This window comes from Chlamydotis macqueenii, chromosome 3 (genome assembly GCF_036417535.1).
Source record: "Chlamydotis macqueenii isolate bChlMac1 chromosome 3, bChlMac1.mat, whole genome shotgun sequence".
NCBI classification, from domain to species: Eukaryota; Metazoa; Chordata; class Aves; order Otidiformes; family Otididae; genus Chlamydotis; species Chlamydotis macqueenii.
In genome coordinates, this window is record NC_141558.1 from 73283387 (window position 1) to 73303134 (window position 19748).

At 39.4% G+C, this 19748-nt stretch overlaps 1 protein-coding gene across 3 annotated transcripts in view; it reads right to left on the reverse strand.

Annotated features, from left to right (window-relative positions):
* The window catches only part of DISP1 (dispatched RND transporter family member 1), a 90580-nt gene extending 71126 nt beyond the window's left edge, over positions 1-19454 (reverse strand). The window contains exon 1 of one of the 3 annotated variants that reach the window (XM_086744950.1): positions 19353-19454. The gene's annotated coding sequence lies outside the window, so the exon portion shown is untranslated. Of the gene's footprint in view, positions 1-19311 lie in introns of all 3 variants that reach the window. The other 2 variants (XM_086744952.1, XM_086744957.1) reach the window with 2 other exon arrangements.
* Positions 19455-19748: the final 294 nt, after the last annotated feature.

The following is a 19748-nucleotide window of genomic DNA, read 5'->3' on the forward strand; positions in this document are numbered from 1 at the left end:
CGAAGCATAGTATCAATTATATACGAGTTTCCAGCATTTCATGATTACAAAATGAAGTTACCAGTTATATACACTGAATTATGACAAACTATGCAGTCTTTCGATATTCAAGTTCTTCTTGTGTGTTGACCACCACACAACTAGTACTACAAAAAAATCTTCAACTCAGGCAAGTTTAACTACAGGAGACAGTAAAAATCTTTCTATTATGATCTTATGGCCAGATGACTATGACATGGCCTAGCAAAAAGAACTTAAATAAATCTGAAAATGGTATTGGATTTCTAACCTGTAGCTAAAGGTACCAAAAGTAAACATGTATTTGCATCTGTTCCGTGAATGGAAATAGTGGAACATGAAGGTACAAGTACACAGTGTTTTTAACATTGCATGCAGGTAAGAAACGGGCCATTCCTTTAATTCTGTCTCAGAATTGCAGCTATTCCCTATAAGCTTTAATAGACAGGACAATTCAGCTAGAACATCGCAATAGTGACACCATAAAAGAAACATCAGAGACAGAATAGGGGAGAAAAGGAAAGGCATACCACCTTTCAGACTCTTCCCAGAAGAGGAGCAACTTTTAGTTATTTCACTTCTGTAAAACCTTTAATTCAGGCATTTAAATAAAAATTCCATTGCATGTGCTGAACACAGTCTCCTAAAGAGACAGACGACTACTTTACTATAGGTAAAATGTTATAAAATGTTTTATTTCCTTTCAAAACTCAAAGGAAGTTACAGAATCCTTAGAAATCCAGTGAAAAAAAAAAGTATATATTTTACATGAGGTACTGTAAATTGAACTAATAGAACAGACACACACCAACATAACAGTTGCAAAAAGATACAACCGTAATTTACTTAAGTTCAGCTTTGCTATATACATTCTATATAAGAACATTATTCCTAAAAGGTGAATATATAAAATCAAGTGTTAACATGTTAATTGCAAAACCAGGATGGAGCTCTCAGAAGCTATCCAGACTTTCAGCCACTCTCAGGTCACTGCTTCTTGCTTATGACAGGTGGATTTCCATAAGAATGTTTTGTTTTTGTCAGTCAATTACAGCTAAATCACTTCACTAAGGTTATACTGTGCAGATGAACCCATCAAAATCCACACCTGTTCAGACAGACAATTCAGTAATTCCATCTGAGCAGTATTTTTTTTTTTTTGCTAGACGCACTAGTTTGCCCTAGCTCAAATCATTATCAATTTCTAACAGCCTAAATGAAGTAATCTGGTCTTGTTCTAATTGCCACTTAACTCCACATCACCTGCAAGAAAAAAAAAATATATAGACACCAAAACCTAAGATTATTCTTGTGAACACCACTATCAGCACTCTGTGTACCCAGGCCAAGGAGCAACCACAAGAATCCAGTCTGGACACAACAAGCCCTGGATATCCAGTCCCTGGCTCCTCAAGGCTCCCCTGAGGACCCAGAATGTTTCAACAGCTTCAGCAGGTTTTCCATGAGACATTATTGTGACTACTGCATTAACTAGAATAAGCAATTCTCATCTTACAGCAATTTACTAATCTCCAGCTTCTCCCATCAATGTAAAGCTACAGATTAATATTTTATTTGACAAAGACCAAGTCGACACACTGATTTTTATCACATTTTATTGACATCCTCTCCCAAGACCAACTCAGATATTTTCCCCAAAAGTATTTTTAAAATTAGATTTTGTAAGCAAAATAAGTTCTTTCCCTTAGAAGCAGAATCCCATTTTGTGCAAGTTTAAGATACTAAATAAAAAGCACACTGATTCCTTGGGGAGTTGATTCTTTATTAATATAAGTAATAAGGCTCAAAATTATATTTTTTTCCTCAAACAACTGAAACAGCTCTGTAACAAAGCAGCAAACATGACAGCATGAATATGTCACTGTATCCTTTTAGCAGATAATTTCATTCCACAAGTGCAAATTTTACCATAACTACCTTCCCCTGCTTCTCCCTTCTTACAGTTTTCCTGTTTTGTAACACTCTGGAAACTCAATATCTTGCTTTGAAACAACTCCGAAAAACTGGCCTATGCCCAACTTGCAAGTGATACTACAGTTTAAATACCTTCCCAGTAAAGTTGCACAAACTTCAAAATACTCTGGGATCAGTCATTAAAATGTTTTTGTTTCAGTTACAACACTAATGAAAACCAAATGTCTAAATTTATTTTAGCTAGCTTAATGGTCTAGGGACTTCGCTTCAGAGAAAGTTCTGAATCAACCCTCATTTACTCAACTGAATAGATTAGTCAGTAAAACATTGTACAGCAATATGGATAATACTTTAAAAAGACTTAATTATACGAGTGTTTCAGACACAGATTTAATTAAGGAGGCCAAATTAATTGCCTCAATTTGATTCTTCTTCTCTAAAGCCTTCAACTACAGTGCACCCAGAGAATGTACTTTTAGCTGCAAGTTTACAAGATTCAACTTGCAGATTTAAGACCCAAAACTAATGCTACACTACAGCATAAGCTATTGCAAACTGGATGTTTTTACTACCCAAATAAGGCGCACAGTAACAGATCCTGCCTTAAGTTTAAGCCTTCCCAAAGTGTCTGCTTGTAAAAGATTTCACTGTGTTACGCAAGCCTATCTGTAAGTTAATACACACGCCACATTCAGTGAACATAGGAATATTCTGCGTGGGAATCGTAGAATACTAAATGAAATGTTTCATACAAAGCTGTCTTTCAGCTAAGAGTCATGACATTCTGCTGCTGGTTTAATCCATACCCTCTACAATTAAGCCAGCAAATTCTATGCTGGTTTTGTACAGGCTTAGCAATCTATAATGAACTGATGTTTCAGCAACATTTTACCCCCAAATTCGTTTCAGAATGCCCTGTACATACTTCTCCACAGCAAAAAATACCAAAGTTGCACTAGAACAAAATCAACACAGCCTGACACAAATGCCTACACTTTCAATGACAACATTGTTGACCATCATCTGTATCTCAAGATATTTAGAGCATGCACCACCTGTTTCCAACTAGCATTCAAACTGTCCAACTGCACAATTAATGACAGCTGCTAAAAAGTCTAAAATATCAGGGAAAAGAAATAAAAGTTTAACAGCAGCTATGTAGGATTGAGGCAAGCTACAGTCTTTTGCTAAATTTGAGTCATTATAATACACACAATACTCTAGTAACATATATTCGCTTTTCACTGCATTCTCTTCAAGACCATTTTAACTCAAAAGTTATCAATTTCTTTGTCTGCAAGAATGCCAGAGTCTGTGTGTAACAGTCATCTATGCACTTCGAGTTGTACACACTCAAGAAATTCCTAGCAGAGACTTCCCACTATTCATCCCTAACACGTACATCCATGCTATTTACCCAGAACGTTTAAAACATCAAATAACCTGCTCAAGAGGTGATACCAAGCACACAAATTCCAGCCCAAAAAGAAAAGTTGAGATTCAGTCATTTAAAATAAACTGTTTACTCTCTAAGATAGGTAAACACTGATATACAGCAAGAAATTAAAGGTCATTGATCACTGATCACACAGCAAGTAGGCTTTATAATATCAATTCTAAATACAGTGCCGTTTTATTTGTAATTGCAAAGTTTACTTAAGAACACTGACATTCTTGCCATTCTTGTTCAAAAGTATTTAAAACACTCCCATGTAGAAATCCTTCTTTCTAGGCACATCAAGACATTGAAACGAGTAACTTCTTACATGCTTATTTCAGAGTTTCAGAAAAACATCACATGCTTACAGTAATTAAACTAATTTTGCGTATTTAAGAGGCTCCTTTTACAGAAATTAGAAGATAGACTTCTAGTACTAAATAGTTGATAGATGTTTTACTGTTAATCTCAAAAGGAGGGGAAAGGAATAATACAGGAAAAAGGGATACTTTACACTACTACACTCACATTTCACAAAAAAAATACCTCCACAACATAAAAGGCATCCAAGGCCTTAGGCCTCTGCCTTGGTCATGATGTGATGTCCATCATCTATAAACATCAAAGTCAAGAGCGCCAGAGGCAAATAATTTTTTTTTCCTGAAAGTTTCAGCTAAACTGTCTCTAAAAACAACTGCCAACATGATTATACACTTAAGTTATTTAAATCCAAATGAAAAAGTACGGTAAGAATAATTTCTTATTTCTCTTTCCTTTCTAAATCCTTTACCACTTTAAGAGAGAATCAAGACATAATGTTTATCCACATAAGAGAAATAACTATATAAGACAGAAAAGACTGAGCAGTATGAATTCAGCCACACCAAGAAACTAACTATAAAAGTGTCATTTTTCAAAATGAATTTTCTCAAAACCTGGCAGCCTTACAGAACAGTCACATACATAGCTCTAGCCAGCAAAGAGATCCTCTTTTGAAATTTCAAATAGATACAGGAATGTCTTCATTTATTAAACTGCGCATACCTACCTATCTTAATCTATCTCGGGCATTCAGCACAGAAGATTAATAAATAGCATGTGGATTAAACAAGCAATAGCCCCAGAGATCAAGAATAACAGATCTCTGCAACAACATGGTTGGAGAGAAGTTCCCGCTCTCACATACTGTTTGCACAAAGCAGAAGTGCAAAAATCATGAGCTCTCAGGAGAGTCCCATCTGCACAGAAGTGAACTTTAAGTTTTAAACCTAATCTATGGTTTGGGACAAACTTCTGAAAAATAAATCTACTAAACAGTAACACATATTCATTCCTTTCTCATAGGAAAACAATCACATCAAAAGCAGATTATGAAGAAACAACACTACTAAATAATTAAGTCTCAAATTCAGAATTCTAAGACTGATTTTTTGTAGCTCATAGAACAAGCTTCAATTTCTCACATGAGATAGCGAGTCTTTTATGCAAACGCACTGTGAGGAAAAAACAAATATTATGTCTTCTCCAGTGAAGCAGAACATAACACATCCCATAGATTGAGCATTCTCACCTCAATGCCTCATCTACTTGTTTATTAAGTTCAAAATTTAGGTCATACCACATGAGCTGTTCCAGAACAGTAATATGGAGGCAAGTATTGCTTAAGACTAAGGTGGCTGCACAGCTTCCTTCATATCAACACATTCACAGAAACAGTCACCTCTTTTAGAATAAGATAATGACATTGTCAGTTAATATCTCATTTTTTTTCCCTGAGGTGTTCTCACTGTGCATTAAGGGTTAATCTGAAAATATTTAACAGAGATTGCTCCATGAATATTTAGAATTTTGATGGCTGGTAGCGTCAGCTTTGGAAGCTAGCTGTTGCATTGGGCCAAGAGGATTGATGGAAAATGAGGTAATCCAGTAGATGTATATAGCATTTCGGGTCTTCTTCCCCTGTCACTAGCCCAAGTGGCTTTTCTGCCTACGGCACAATTTCCAAGTATGGAAAATAGACATATGGGATGATTAAAAAAAAAAAAAACCCACAAAAAAAACCCCAAACAAAACAAGCTGGCTTTTACCTAGAAATCTACTTGGAAAGTAGGCTTGAACTTCCATAAAAGCAGACTAACCTAAGAGTGTTTGGTTGCTGGTGGTTAGTAGCAGAGAGACACTTCGGTATTGTTAAGACAACACCTAATGTAATGAAATAAGCATAGACTGCAAAAGGAATTCATCTCCAAGCACTAACATTTTGTAACATCCTGCTGAATTTGCACATTAGTGGTATATGGACTGTAACAGAGCTACCACGGGGAGCATACAGTATCAGGCCTCAAAGTCCAAAGCTAGAAATCTGTTTCTCAGTGATTCCAGTGACTATTCTTGCAACTGCATTTAACCCTAGACATGTGGCACTAGCCTCTTCAAATCCATGCCTGCTTTCTTCCCAAAGAAGTTGAACTCATGTCGAAGAAAAGTAGAGCTTGCCTCACTGTTCCACAAGATAAAGGTCCTCTCCCTGACACACACTTGTGACTGGATGTTTGGCTACATGGAAGAACCCAACTAAACTTTATCTCCAAACAGGTACAGAAAGTATAGCATATGTGTTTCAGATTCTGAATGGAAAATGAAGATGTTTAATAGTGGTGGCTACTAAGTGGTATTTACCTTGCATGAATCATTTGAGATATTTTGCACTACACCTATAAAAGCAATGAAAGAGCTCTTCTATTAACAGGCATAGTTTAAGACCACGTCTATCTCTATACCTGTCACTTCACAAGGATAACTCTCTGGCTATCACTACAAATACCAAATACATAGAACATCTTGTTACCTCCATTTGGAAACTCAGCTCAAACATACTGCACTAAAATTAGCACACTCCAGGGTATTTTATTTACACATTTTAAAATACACAAGACACTCCCTTGTAGAGATATTTCAGGTTTGTGAAACACAGAAGGTATAAGACTACAACACTTCTGTCAAAATACTTTTAATAAGCTTTACATGTGAAAGAACTTTAAAATGGCTGACAGTAGAGCTAGTATGGAAAGGGACTGGTACACAGCACTGTGCTACATAGATAAATGATCATGCTCAGGCTTCCCCTCGAGTCAAGAAACCTGACTTTGATTATCAAGTGGAAGGGGATAGAGTCATTGTGGCTGTGGAGCTCCAGTATTAAGCTTATCTCAGCACGCACACAATGCTCAATTTTGCCAAGAAAACTGCTGCTAGTTGTTTCTTCTGGCTTGTTAAAAGCGGTCATCTATCTTTCACTGAGCTGCTTTAGTAGGTGTTTCTCCTCCTTACTCATCTTTCACTTTCAACATGAGGACGTTCACTTTTTCATTCTTTTCCACTATGTTGCCTCTTGACTTTTAGATTCTCTTTTGGCTTATTTGACCAAAAAACTAACCATGTGTCCTGCAGCAATTGTTGGTCTTGTCCTTAAGGACTGCCCAGCTTAGAATGATGCATGAGCCGTATTTAGTCTACCTGTATCTTCCCTATAACAAATATAGGGTTCATTTTCTTCAGCTTTCAAACATGCCTACTCATGCCTCGTACAGTGTGACCCAGGAAAGGAGTAAGTTAATATTTGACTTCTGTTTTAATTGTCTGCTTCTTCTAGTGGTTACTTAAAGTCTGGTGTGCCACGAAGGTAGTTTGCATGGGCTTGAAAGTCAACAATCTGTATTTCTCAGTCAAGATTTGAGGGGTTATATGAACACATCCATCTTTGCGATCCTTATTTTGGAAGAGGAGAAGCATAAATGAGTACTTTGGAAAGAGCAAAGCAGATGGTTTAGAAGGCAGCACTGACCAGAAACATACTTCAAGTGTTGCATTATGCAAGTAGTCTCTCCTGGGCATCTGATCTATGCACGCAGTTTTATGGTTTAATTTTCTTGTTATGCCAGCTCTTAGCCAAAATTCACCATCCCCTTTTCTCAGATCATGGGAAGTCTAGGACCTTTCCTTGCTTCATGAAGATGCATGAAATATAGCAGGTTTTGCAGAAGCAATGCTGCATTCCTCAGTTCCCAGGCACTGCAATAATACATGTACAGTGCCTACCTATTTAAATGCTGATTGACAGGACTCCGAAACACTACAATGCACATAAAATCAGGAGGCTCATTTAACTACAGAGGGAAAAAAGGAACCGGACAACTGACAAGCTAGTGCAAAGTAAAGATATACACATGAAAATTTCTGCATTAATTCATTCCTAAGTGAACTTAATCCGTTTGCAAAGCAGGCAGTAGAATTTACATTCACTGCCCAGTTAACTCCCAACGTGAACAGCATCATATGGATGCAGAACATTCATTTGAAAATAGCTAACATGAACCTTCTCTACCTCATTCCCCTGTAAACAAACATTAAGAACCTGATATATCCATGGCAACTTGTGCTGTGGAAACCAGAATTCAACATAACCTTTTAAAAAATGATGCCAGCTCTTTCACAAAGAATCCACTGAAGGAACTATAAACTCTGTAGGGTGACACTATAATAATAAATTTAAATGTAAACGTCAGTGTAGGCCTAACTTAAAACTCGCACCTGCAGAAAGAAGCCTGCAGGGATTTCAGTCTGATGCTACCATTTTTAAAAAGTTTTTCCATTGCCCTCAAGACCCCACACACCCTCTCACTCTTCAACACTGCTGGCTTGTTGAACCAGAATGACATCATACTAACATGGCCCCCAGCCTCTTAAGGAACTTAAATTTAAAAAGAAATCCATAGGATAGTTGTATTGCTATAACAATGCTAAAAGTCAAATCAGTTTATACTGATGCAGCCTCCTCACTTAGAAGAGCTAGGTAGTAAACTGAACTGGATTCCAATAAAATTTAAGTTCTGCAAGCCTCCTGTACCCTTATAAACCATGAACAGAGCCAAACATCTATACTATACATCTGAAGTCTTTGAGAAAGGACCTATCTTCAACCTGAAGATACTACAGCAGAAGTAGTCAAACACAACCTAAGAACCCGTGAATGAAAACCCTGGGCTTACAAACTAATTTTTAATGCAGAAAAATACATGTCTGAGATCTTGCATCTCTGTAGCTACAGACAAAAAATAATCCTTACAGCATTACGTTCTATGTGTGGAAAACAGTGCCAGGAATTAAACATACCCTTCAGCAAATCATAATTCAACATAATATCTAAAATTAAGATGCTGACAGTTCTGTCTCCTAGGCCCAAGTTCCTGCTACCAGACTACACTGCCTCCGATTCATGCATCTTAATTGCTAGTTCTGGGAAAAAGGGTGTGCAAGATAAAGGCTGGTATCTGCTAATGAGGGAATGTTTTATTTTATATCTTAATACTGACTCCGAATAATGAGCAAAGCAATCTGAAATCTCAGAATCTGATATCAAACTTACCATAGAGTTTGAAGAGTAATTTCTCCCTTGTCCCCAGAGCAATTTTACATGAAGCTGGGGAAGAAAGATGATTCTGGAAGTGTGCAGCCACAACTAGACACTTAGTGGTGCCAACTGGAAGATATTTACAGTCATGAAATGGAAGTGAGCCAGAAGACTTATAAAAGTATTTTCCCCCCTTTCCCCCAATGCAATAATACTTTTCTTTGAAGAGCAGAGAGTGGAAATGAGGGAGTAGAGATGTGCGATTTTGATAGCAAGACCCATCAGCACAAAATGAAAAGTTATTAACATGGCCTCAATGCTATTAAGCACTTTGATAACTTTTTAATTTGGATGCCCTTGCTTTCCAGAAACCCTTCTAGGATTTTCTAATACTGTAACATAACGGTTGGAAAGGAGCTCAATAAATCAGCTAATACACCCTCTCAAGACTGAAGGAGAACAGCACAGCCGATCTGTGCCTTACAAGGCGCTCTAAAAATGGAAATACCACAGTCTTCCCAAGCAAACTATTCCAGTGTTCGTTTTTTTTTTCCTGGTGTCCACTTACACCATCTTTGTTGCAGTTTAAGCACATTACCAGTGGTTCTGTTGTCAGAGTAGATTGAATGGAAAATGCTCTCCTCTCTTCTTGTTTATATCTCACCTGAAGACAACTTTTCCTTCTCCCTATAGTCTTCTGTTCTTTAAGGGAAACAGTTCTAAATGTTTCTGTGAATAAAATAATTACATTTTGAAGACTTTGCTCTCTTTCCTTTCCTCTGTACTCTCAAAGTGCTCTAGCTCTTCCTGAGGTCAAATGCCTAAGCCTAGAATGAAGGACTGTCACACGAGTTATGGAAAGTTATCCTGCTTGTGTATCACAGTACCTCCAACTGGTTTGCAACAGCTATGTTAACAGAATCCCATCCAGTTTGTTAACTTCAACATCCCCAGATCTTTGTACAAAACTTATTCTACTTCCCCATTGCCTACCTGTACAGGGATGATAAATAAATGGAGGATCTTGAGTCTTGTCCTTATCCAAAATGCATATTCTTCCCAAGACTGCTTCTCCACTTTTTTTTCAATCATTCTGAACCCTAACCACATTTTCCAGTGCTCTTGCAGCAATTCCTAGCTTCGTACCATCTGCTGCTAATATTGCATAACCTTAATGTTTCACTTAAGTCAAAATTAGTGACAGAACCCTGCAGAGACCATTCAGTCTAGACATTCTCTGGTCTGACAGTGATCCATGTAACTATTTAAGGTTTTCACCAACTTTACAGTATTTAAAGTAACATTCCTTGCTTTTCATAGAGACAAAATTATTAGAATAGCTCCTTTAACTAAGAACACATCTGTTCCTCCCAAATAAGACTGGATAACTGGATACCACGTCACAAAGATTTGACTGCTTGTGTATTTTGTTTGAGAAAATCCACATTTATGTTTATTTAACACCTTTGTACTTATTACTTGAAGAGCTTACCAAATAGTTCATATTTGTTGCAGTGTTTTTGCAAGTGGTCTCCAGTTCTCTAGCAGTTCTTTTCCACCCACCCACCTTAGATACTTGTACTGGCTTGCCTTCTCCCCATTCAAAGAACTTTATCTGTCTACTTAGAAACTGATAGTGGTTCTGAGACCAGGAACCAGGTGAGGCAAAATAACCTTGTCTGAATTTCATGTGCTTTTTTAAATTAGCACTTTTACAAGTGTTCTTCATTATTGTCCTTATCTCAGGAAAGTCACTACACTTCTGTTTCTGGGGTCAGGTAGACCTTTGCAGCTTATCCTGCAAAAAAAGATAAATCTGAAGCAACAAGTGCACTAAACATACAGTTCTCAGATCACATTACATTTCTTCACCCAGTAGCAGGTCAACCCGTTATTCTTCTTGCCATCATATAAAATATCCTGTAAGTACACCATCTTAATTCTAGTAGGCATAAGAGGATGCTCTTAGTATTAAACATGCCTGAAGAGACACAGAAGAAGAAACGTAGAAAAACCTATACAGAGACAGGAACACACTAATGTAAACAGCTTACTTACATATGTTGTACAGTATAATGCTTTTGTATTTGTGCATTTCTACTGTTTAACCACATTTACCTTTTAATTTTTATTCTAAAATTGTTTAACATAAATTTGTCAGTGTCAGACCTCTTAGCCAGTATGTGCTTTTAAGCAAATTTACAAAAAGAAATCCATACTTTAACGAAAGTATGAAACTAGAAATTTAAAATATTTTTCTGAAAAAGGTTCATCCAAACTTTTCAAAAAAGGTTGCAACCAATTGATCTCCTAGAATATTTTCAACACTCAGCTCTTTTATTAGTTATCTGCACCCTAATTTAGTGAATTACTCATCAGCATCTCGCATTAAAGTTATCAATAGTCCAGTTTGGTAAATTGAGAAAACTGTCTTATGTTACAGATGGAAATGATTTAACTGATCACCAAATACCTCATTAGTGCTAAATGAAGTCTCTTGCCTCTTGCTCTGGTTGAGCTGTACCAGTCACGCTGGTGTACCTTTAACCATGTGTTAAACTTGCTAACCAGAAAACTAACCTAAGCCAGTAGTTTTCTGCTGGCTTAGCAAATTGTACAATCTTACGCCATGAACACATAAGCAGAAAGCAAGACCATGTTAATGGCCTTGCACGCTGTAGTAGGAAGTTCTGATTCATATTCCTCAGCAAGCTAACACATTAGGGATCAAAATCCATGAAAAAAGTTAAAACCCTCTCAATTTCCACAGAAAGCAGTTTAGTTTGTAGAACTCAACCATATCCAAAGCAATAACAGCCAACCATGTGACCCTCTTGTGAAAAGGCCATGGAAGAGAAAAAAAAGGAAAAAAAAAAAGGAAAAAAAAAAGAAAATCCATCTGTAGTTTGTGTTGGCCAGGCCAATCAATATACTTAGTCATAGCTCAACAGCACCACTTACAAAGCAAGTAATTGTTTTCCCATTAATGCCATGTCTACCATTTCTTAACATAGAACAAGTTGCCAAAGTACTGAGTTTGCAGCAGATCTCAAACTCGCTTTGCTTGACAGTAGATTAAGCAGAGAAAAACAGTTTACTGATACAACAGTTAAGCAGTTATACTGAAAAAAAAGCCAGTTACAGTTCACAGTCAATGATAACACTACTTTCTTCAGCTGTCTTAATGTATAAACATTATCACACAATGATAGATTTATAAATATTACACTCCAAAATCCTTGACGCAAATCCTGCTTTTTCATTTCATAAAGTTTCACCATCAAAGAAAATACATGGTGACTAATTCAGGCTCCAAAAATTTCTAGGACCTTAAACTTTACTGTCACACAAGTGAGTTCTAAACTATATGATCTTATTTTTAGTTTTAATAATGATTTGGATTTTAATTCCATTATGGTTTTATAAAGGTATCAGTATGACATACACTTCACATGATTTAACTTCGAAGAGTTAAGATTAAGTTACTGAATTCTTGCAATACCTGCTGTAGTTTTTTTATGGTATTAAAGAAGCTATCAACAATAAGTGAGAACATATGTTTAAGATTAGGGTAAAGTTTATTCCAAGAGGCAAAAATTCCCTTCAGCTTTATATAATCATTTTGAACAGCATACGTATTAAAGAAAATATTGTAACTTACATATTCAAACTATGTGGCACAGTACTCTAATTTTCTAAGCCCAAAACATTGTAACTGCAGCAATCTTTAATTACTTAGTTCTCAAAATCCCCCTCTTAGTTCCTCCCACCCAAAGAGATCTCCACATCACCCAGTTTCTATGCAACTTCAAGAACTGCTGCTCAACAAGGGTGTTTCAATATTAAATATTTTTACCTTTAGAAATGGATCCTATCAGCTGTATTGCTGAGCATAGCAACTACTTTCAGCAAACAGAAAGGGGTGACAATTCCTAAGAATGTCTTTTAAGTTCACATTAAGTCTAGAAGCATCTTCAGTCCAAGTCTACAGGTATCAAGCACCCACCATGTCTTACAATTAATAGGAAAGTGAAAAACGCAGATGACAACAGATGAGTCCTCATCAGGAAAAAAAAAAACCCAAAACAACCAACAACAAAAACAACAACAAAAAAAGAACAACCCACACACAAACTTGGAAAACCCCAGCTTTAATTCCAGCACTACCTTAAAGCACAAGTGTAAGCTGAGCAGTATCATTCCACTCACATTCCAGGTAGAATGGATTTTGTGTTTACAAAATGTGTCTTCTCAAATCTCACTACTGATGCTCCATCCTGTCTGTAAATATTTATGTTACACACACAATTAAATATGACATCAGTAAAGAAGCCTTAAGGAGATGCACATTGAAAGAATCAATTTCTTTAGTCATTTTATGTCTACAATACTTGTAAAGCATACTCATTGATCAGACAGGTACAAGTCATTACAGGAATATTACAATGCTGTACTTAAACATTCAAACCTGAAACAATTCTCATCCATACTCTCTTCAAACACTCAGGAAAACAGCAAATGTGCTACTTTTCAAAAGCAAGCCACAAGCATGGTATTAGCTGTGGCAATAAAACTTAGTGCCTTTGAGATTTACTCCTTGGTACAGCTCCAATAGGCGTATCTTATCACATGCAAGGATGGCAATGGCATAAAGAAATACCAGGAAGTCTAAAACAAGGCTGTTTACAGCCCTTGACTAACATTGGTTAAATAAAGACAGAAGATAAAGAATTAATGCTCTAGGCGGAGGGGCAGATATTCTTTACAAACCAGAAATAACAATAGTTTAATTTCTAAACGCTGCGGCTCTGCACAAGAAAGCGCTATTCACCCAGGAATGTGTTTTCAGATGACAAGGGAAACATTTCCTCCTATTAAAGCCACAGCTATCTCCCTCCTATTTTATCTGCATGTCAAGTTCATTAAGAAGGAGAAACTATGAAACACTAAAACACAGTATCCATCTGCTAATAGTTATGGCTTAATTTAGTCATTTTTATTAGTTTGTGCTACGTAGCACAAGAATTATGTCGTACTATAGACAACATGAGACTGGTTTTATCATGCTGCATTTGTCTTTTTCTACAAAAACAACAGATTAAGATACACAGTAAGACCTTTCTTCAGATACTTGAATGCAGCAAGCTAACATTATTTCCAGTCACAGGTTGACTACACCAATTCCAGTCATAGGTTGACTACACATACACCAGAAAGCAAGTTTTTCACCTCTACCATAGAGAATAAAGCTGGGGGGAGAAATAAGGACAGGGAGGGCAGAAAGTGTGCTTCATGCTTGGCTTCTGTAAGCTGAGCACACTGTGACCACCACTCTGGGCTCTGCACCACTGAGGACACCCAGCATGGCACTCTACAGTGTCCCCCTTGAGGGTACCCACACAGCCCCACCTCAGCACTCAGGTTTCCTGTTTGCAGGGATGGGCTTCGCATGCCCCTATTCTCATCTCCATCCACACACTCCAAGATCATGCACCTGACCATCACTGGTTCTTCTTCTGCTGTGCATCACTCCTTTCAGACATATTTCTATTTGATTTCAAGTGGCACTTTCCTGCCTATACACCAACCAGTTCTTCCGTCTGTCCTCAAGGCCACCTTTCCTCCCCAGAAAACTTTATTCTTGCAAAGTGTATGCTACCCTACATTGACATTAGGAGGAGGACTTGTGGGTGTTGGTTGATGAGAAGCTTCACATCCCCTCTACTCCACACTTGTGAGACCCCACCTGGAGTACTGCGTCCAGCTCTGGAGCCCCCAACATAAGAAGGACATGGACCTGCTGGAGCAAGTCCAGAGGAGGGCCACAAAGATGATCAGAGGCCTGGAGCACCTCTCCTTTGAGGACAGGCTGAGACAGTTGGGGCTGTTCAGCCTGGAGAAGAGAAGATTCCAGGCAGACCTTCCAATACCTAAAGGGGGCCTACAGGAAAGATGGGGAAAAACTCTTTAGCAGGGCCTGTTGTGATAGGACAAGGGGTAATGGCTTTAAACTGAAAGAGGGTAGATTTAGATTAGATATAAGGAAGATATTTTTTACACCGAGGGTGGTAAGGCAGTGGCACAGGTTGCCAGATGAAGCTGTGGATGCCTCGTCCCTGGAAGTGTTCAAGGCCAGGCTGGATGGGGCTTTGAGCAACCTGGTCTAGTGGGAGGTGTCCCTGCCCAGCGCAGGGGAGTTGGAACTAGATGATCTTTGAAGGTCCCTTCCAACCCAAACCATTCTATGATTCACTTCACAACCTTCAGGGTCCCACAACCCCTGGCTTTGCACCACTCTATTTTCCAACACTTCTTTCCTTGCTTTTCTTTGCACTACTCACCTGCCTTGATTGCTTCCACTTTTAGATCTTTCCCTTTATGATTCACCATCTGACACTGGTTCTCATTCCCCACAACTCTCCCAGACAGATTTATTTCTCTTAATATTGCATGCTGCAGAATCTCCCATGGAACAATTTGGACTGCTATTAATAAGCAGAGAGTAAAGGTCAGCTTAAAAAAAAAATATATCTTTCATGTTTATAAAAATTGTTTCACACACAGCTCAAGACCTTGCAATCAAGGAATCCTCTCCATTATTCTAGCTTTCACCAACTCAGCTGGACTATGCTCCTTGATATCCAGAGCATTTCTCAAAAGTTCTTGACTTGTTGGATTTGGTATTCAAAAAATTACATGACAGATAAAAGTCACAATTTTTTTTACTACTGCAAGCCTCAAAAAATCAGAATTCAGATGGAAATTTAATGTGGCTGTTCTATTAATGTCAAGACACATGCAACAACAGCATTACCGTATGACAGCTCAAGAAGAGATCCTGTTAAAAGGGTAAGTTACTGTAACAAGGGTCTCATTTTTACAGTAAAGCTAAAAAGTATTTTGTTTACAACAAAACACTGATCTGTTAATAGTTATTTGCATTAAAAACATCAGTGTCAAACAAGTAACAGTTCCAAGTTTCGACTATTTTAGCATTACAGTCTCAGTGAATGTACGATTTAGAGGCTACAATCCACTCTTATTCCAAAGTGAAAGCAGCTTGCTTTCTTAAGGCAGAAAAGCAACCTGTTTTTTTTTTCTTTGCATACAAGAACATTTTCACACCTTCCTATAGTGTTTAATTTTTGCTGCATTTCACACCAAAGCCCAGCTGACTTTGTAAAAACTGCTCACAGGAAGTCACACTAAACTCAGAAATACCATATGGTCACTGAACAAGAAAATAGCCATGGTTACCAAACCAAATTAATGCCATTGATCACTTTAAAGAGAGATAGTTGTAGGCTTGCTAATTATCTGAGGTGCTTATTATGTATTTCAAAGTTTGAAAGTAATTCTATACTTCTATCAAAACTAATAAATCAATCATTTCTGTTAAAGGCTTAGAGGAAAAGTAAAGCTTACTGCTCAAATCTGTGATCAACATATGAGAAACATTACTATGAAAGCCATTCAAAAAGCCTCCTCATGGGAAAGGGTAACATTATGAGAACTAAGTGTTTTCACATGTTCTTTTTACCTTTGTTCTTTTATAGGCTTATTTTTCACCTCTTCTACGGCAAGCTTTTTTTTGGAGGCTACTAATCTGAATTCCATCTCTTTCTTCTCAAGGTCCCTTGAGACCGCTCTCCCTCATCAATGTCTTTTGTTCCTGCTACGGTAATTCTCTGATCAGTCAAAAATAGCTTCACATGGCATTCTCCAACAGAGTTGGGAATCTGCAATGGTAGCAGATTTGGAAAGAAGGAGTGAGAAAAAAAAAATAATTTAAAGGGAAATACCCTACTTTTTCAGCAGTGTTGTAAGCCTGTCTGCTAGAAAAAGAGAGAACGTGCTCCATGCTGAAGTCATGCCTCTCATGCACCACTGAGCAAGAGAAGGCAAACCAAAGCAAATATACATGACAGACCAGCCACCAAAACTGCTCTCACCCAGGTTCCATGAAGGCAAAGTCATCACCGTAGCCTCACTTATTGCATTATAACCTACAAACAATGTTAACTCTGCTACAGTCAGTTCAAAAGCAGGTTAAAGAAAAAAAAAAAAAAAAAAAAGGAAAATCCAACCCTTGCATTTCATTCCCTACATATAGGCAACGTCCCCCAAAAGGGAAAAAAAACCTCCTGGGTTATGCTGCAAAGTCTCAAACCCTAACGCAGTCTTCCATACTTTGCACCACTATAGTATCAAATGCCAGTTTTAACATCCGTCTGCTTTTAACGGACGTACACATTTAAGCTTCTAATCTCAAAATAATTGTGTCCTCAAACTAGGCTATTATATTACTACAGGATATTACTCACTTTGCTGTAAAGAAGGAAATAAATCTTTCTGCAGAATTTGATTTTCCCTTCTATTTAACGGCTTCCAAAATACTTTGTACTACTACAATCATGGTGTAGTTCAACCATTCTACTCCTAAACACAATACCAGTGTCACAAGCTGTTTTGTTTGTTACTTTAAGATTAACATTTAAAGATCATTACTTAAGCAAAAAAAAAAAAAAAAAAAAAAAGTCCCTGGATATTTGTTCGCCTCTTTAATTTGCATCTCAGTTCACTTGTACATTCAGCAATCAGCACAGCAGCATCCCAATACTAGTTGCAGTTTCTGGGAGCTACTGAAAAACTAAAGAAACACAAGTCATTTATTTTAGATTCAGAGTCAAATGTAAATATATGTAAAATAAATACAACTCATGAATGTTATAAACATTATAACATACTGTGTATGTTTATGAGCACTATTATTTGTTAGAGTCAACCACTTAGTGAATACAAACCTAAGTATTTGCCACAAGTCTATAAATGCTAATGTTTAAGGTATTTATATTTTATTGATACACATTTCCCCACTCCAAAACCTGTTTCATACTTGATCTCTTCCATCTCCATCACCACAGCCTGTTTGCTTCAGGCTCTTATCCCTGTGAGCAGTTAAGAAATCCCATCTTCCTCTCAGTCCCTGTCTGCCCCAACTGCTTTCTTGCCTCTTTATCCCCCTGCAATTCCAGCACTCGACACTTTTAATGCTGAGCACATTCATTCACTGACAATTTGGATGCCTTATCCTAACGGTTTATTAGTGTTTTACTTGCAATTCTGACTAGACAGGGTTTGTTCATTTAAAATACACATGTGCTACAGACACACTTTAAGTAACTACAGCTCTTCATAACTCTCCTGAAAAGAGCTGGCTCTCATTTGCTGACATACAATGTGAACCACCAACAGTTCTGCAAAATCATATTTTCCAATCTTACCCAGAGGCTGAAAAAAAAAAAAAAAAACCCAACCAAACCAAAACAGATGTAGTGTCCGATTGCCTTCCCTACAGAAGTGCTTTCAATTAAAATTTCCAAGATCTTCTCCTCCTCTACTAGGAGAAATATGGCAAGAAGCCACCAGGTGAGCCGTCCTTCAGGTAGGAGCTAGCCCACCCTGTAAGCAGAGTACAGCAATAGCCAGGTGCAATGGCTGCAGATGCCACCACTGACACCATGGTAACTGGCTACTTGCAGTGGATCCAGAAACTGAAGAGGCTTGCGTACCACTCACGATGTACGCATCTCTGGACAGACCTCTGCCTTAACGGTCTCTCCAACACCTCTCCAGCGTTTCCACCACCACCGGAAGCAAAGCTTAAGCAGCTTATCAGAATATTGCTTGTGCAGAGGGCAGGAGTTACTGTAACTTGATTTCCCAAGACAAAGGGTGCCATGGGAGTACCCTTTAGGAACCACTGCCTGCAGACCTTATGTTCTTACAGACCCTTTGCTCCTACCAAACAAACCAGGCAACTACAGGTAGCATATGTCTGAACAAAGACCAAAAGCACACGAAAGGCTGATCATATTTCAGTTCAGAATGAAGGGAAAAAAGTTAGGTGCCTGAACACCTTAAAAAAAACAAACAACCCCAGATCCCACTAAAACAAACACAAATATTCAGAAACGAGGATAAAATAATTAATTTTTACATAATGTTTCAAAGGGAGGATCAGAAGACACAAGGACATCGCTGGCTGCACAGCGGCTGAGAGGACAATCACAATCGCCTGCACGCCCCCGCCCCAGCGAGACCTCTCCCCCCACCGAGGAGACGCCTGTACCCCCAGACCAGAGGGTTACACCCCCGCTGCAGCCACCGCCCTCGAGCCGCCGGCCCGACCTACTCCCAAAAGCGCAAGCGGGGGGTGCCGCCTCCCGCACGGAACGGGGCGGGGGGCCCACGGCACTGAGGGGCTGGAGGCGGAGGAGAGACGTCCCGGCAACAAGCCCGGTGGACGAGAGGCGGGAGGGCTGCCCGCCGCCCCGCCGAAGGGCCCCGCCGCCGCCGCCGCCGCCCGCGCCGGGCTGCCGGGTGCTCGCCGGAGCCGGCTGCGGCTGACGCGGCTGGTACCGCCCTCCCGCCGCGGGGGCCGCACACCTCAGCGGCGGCGGCGCGGAGAGACCGCCCCGCGGGGCCAGCCCCGGCGGGCTCCTCTCACCTCACGACCGGGGGCGGGCGGGGAAAGCCGCTAGCTCGTACCTGGCGGCTGCCGGTAGCGGGGTCCCGGAGGCAGCTGCCCGTTGTTGTGGCCCGGGTGGCGGCAGGAAACGAGCAGCCCCCACGGTGGCGGCGTCTCCACCGTGGCGCAGTTACCATGGGACGGACGCCCTCTCCCTCCGGAAGTCACCGCCGGGAGGGCGGGGAGGAGACGGGGGAGGCGGAGGGCTGCGCCATCTTGAGCGCGGCGCCCCGCGCGGCGCCTGCCTTCCGCCATCTTGAGCGTGGCGCGGTCGCAGAGCTGTCCCGAGGGCCCGTCCCGGTCCCCGTCCTCCCCCTGGGGTGGGTGCGGGGGACCAAGCCCCTTGAGCTGGCAGGGATTATGTCAGGGAGGTGCTACTCTCCAAAGAACGACAGCCTAGTACAGCTTTAAGAAGA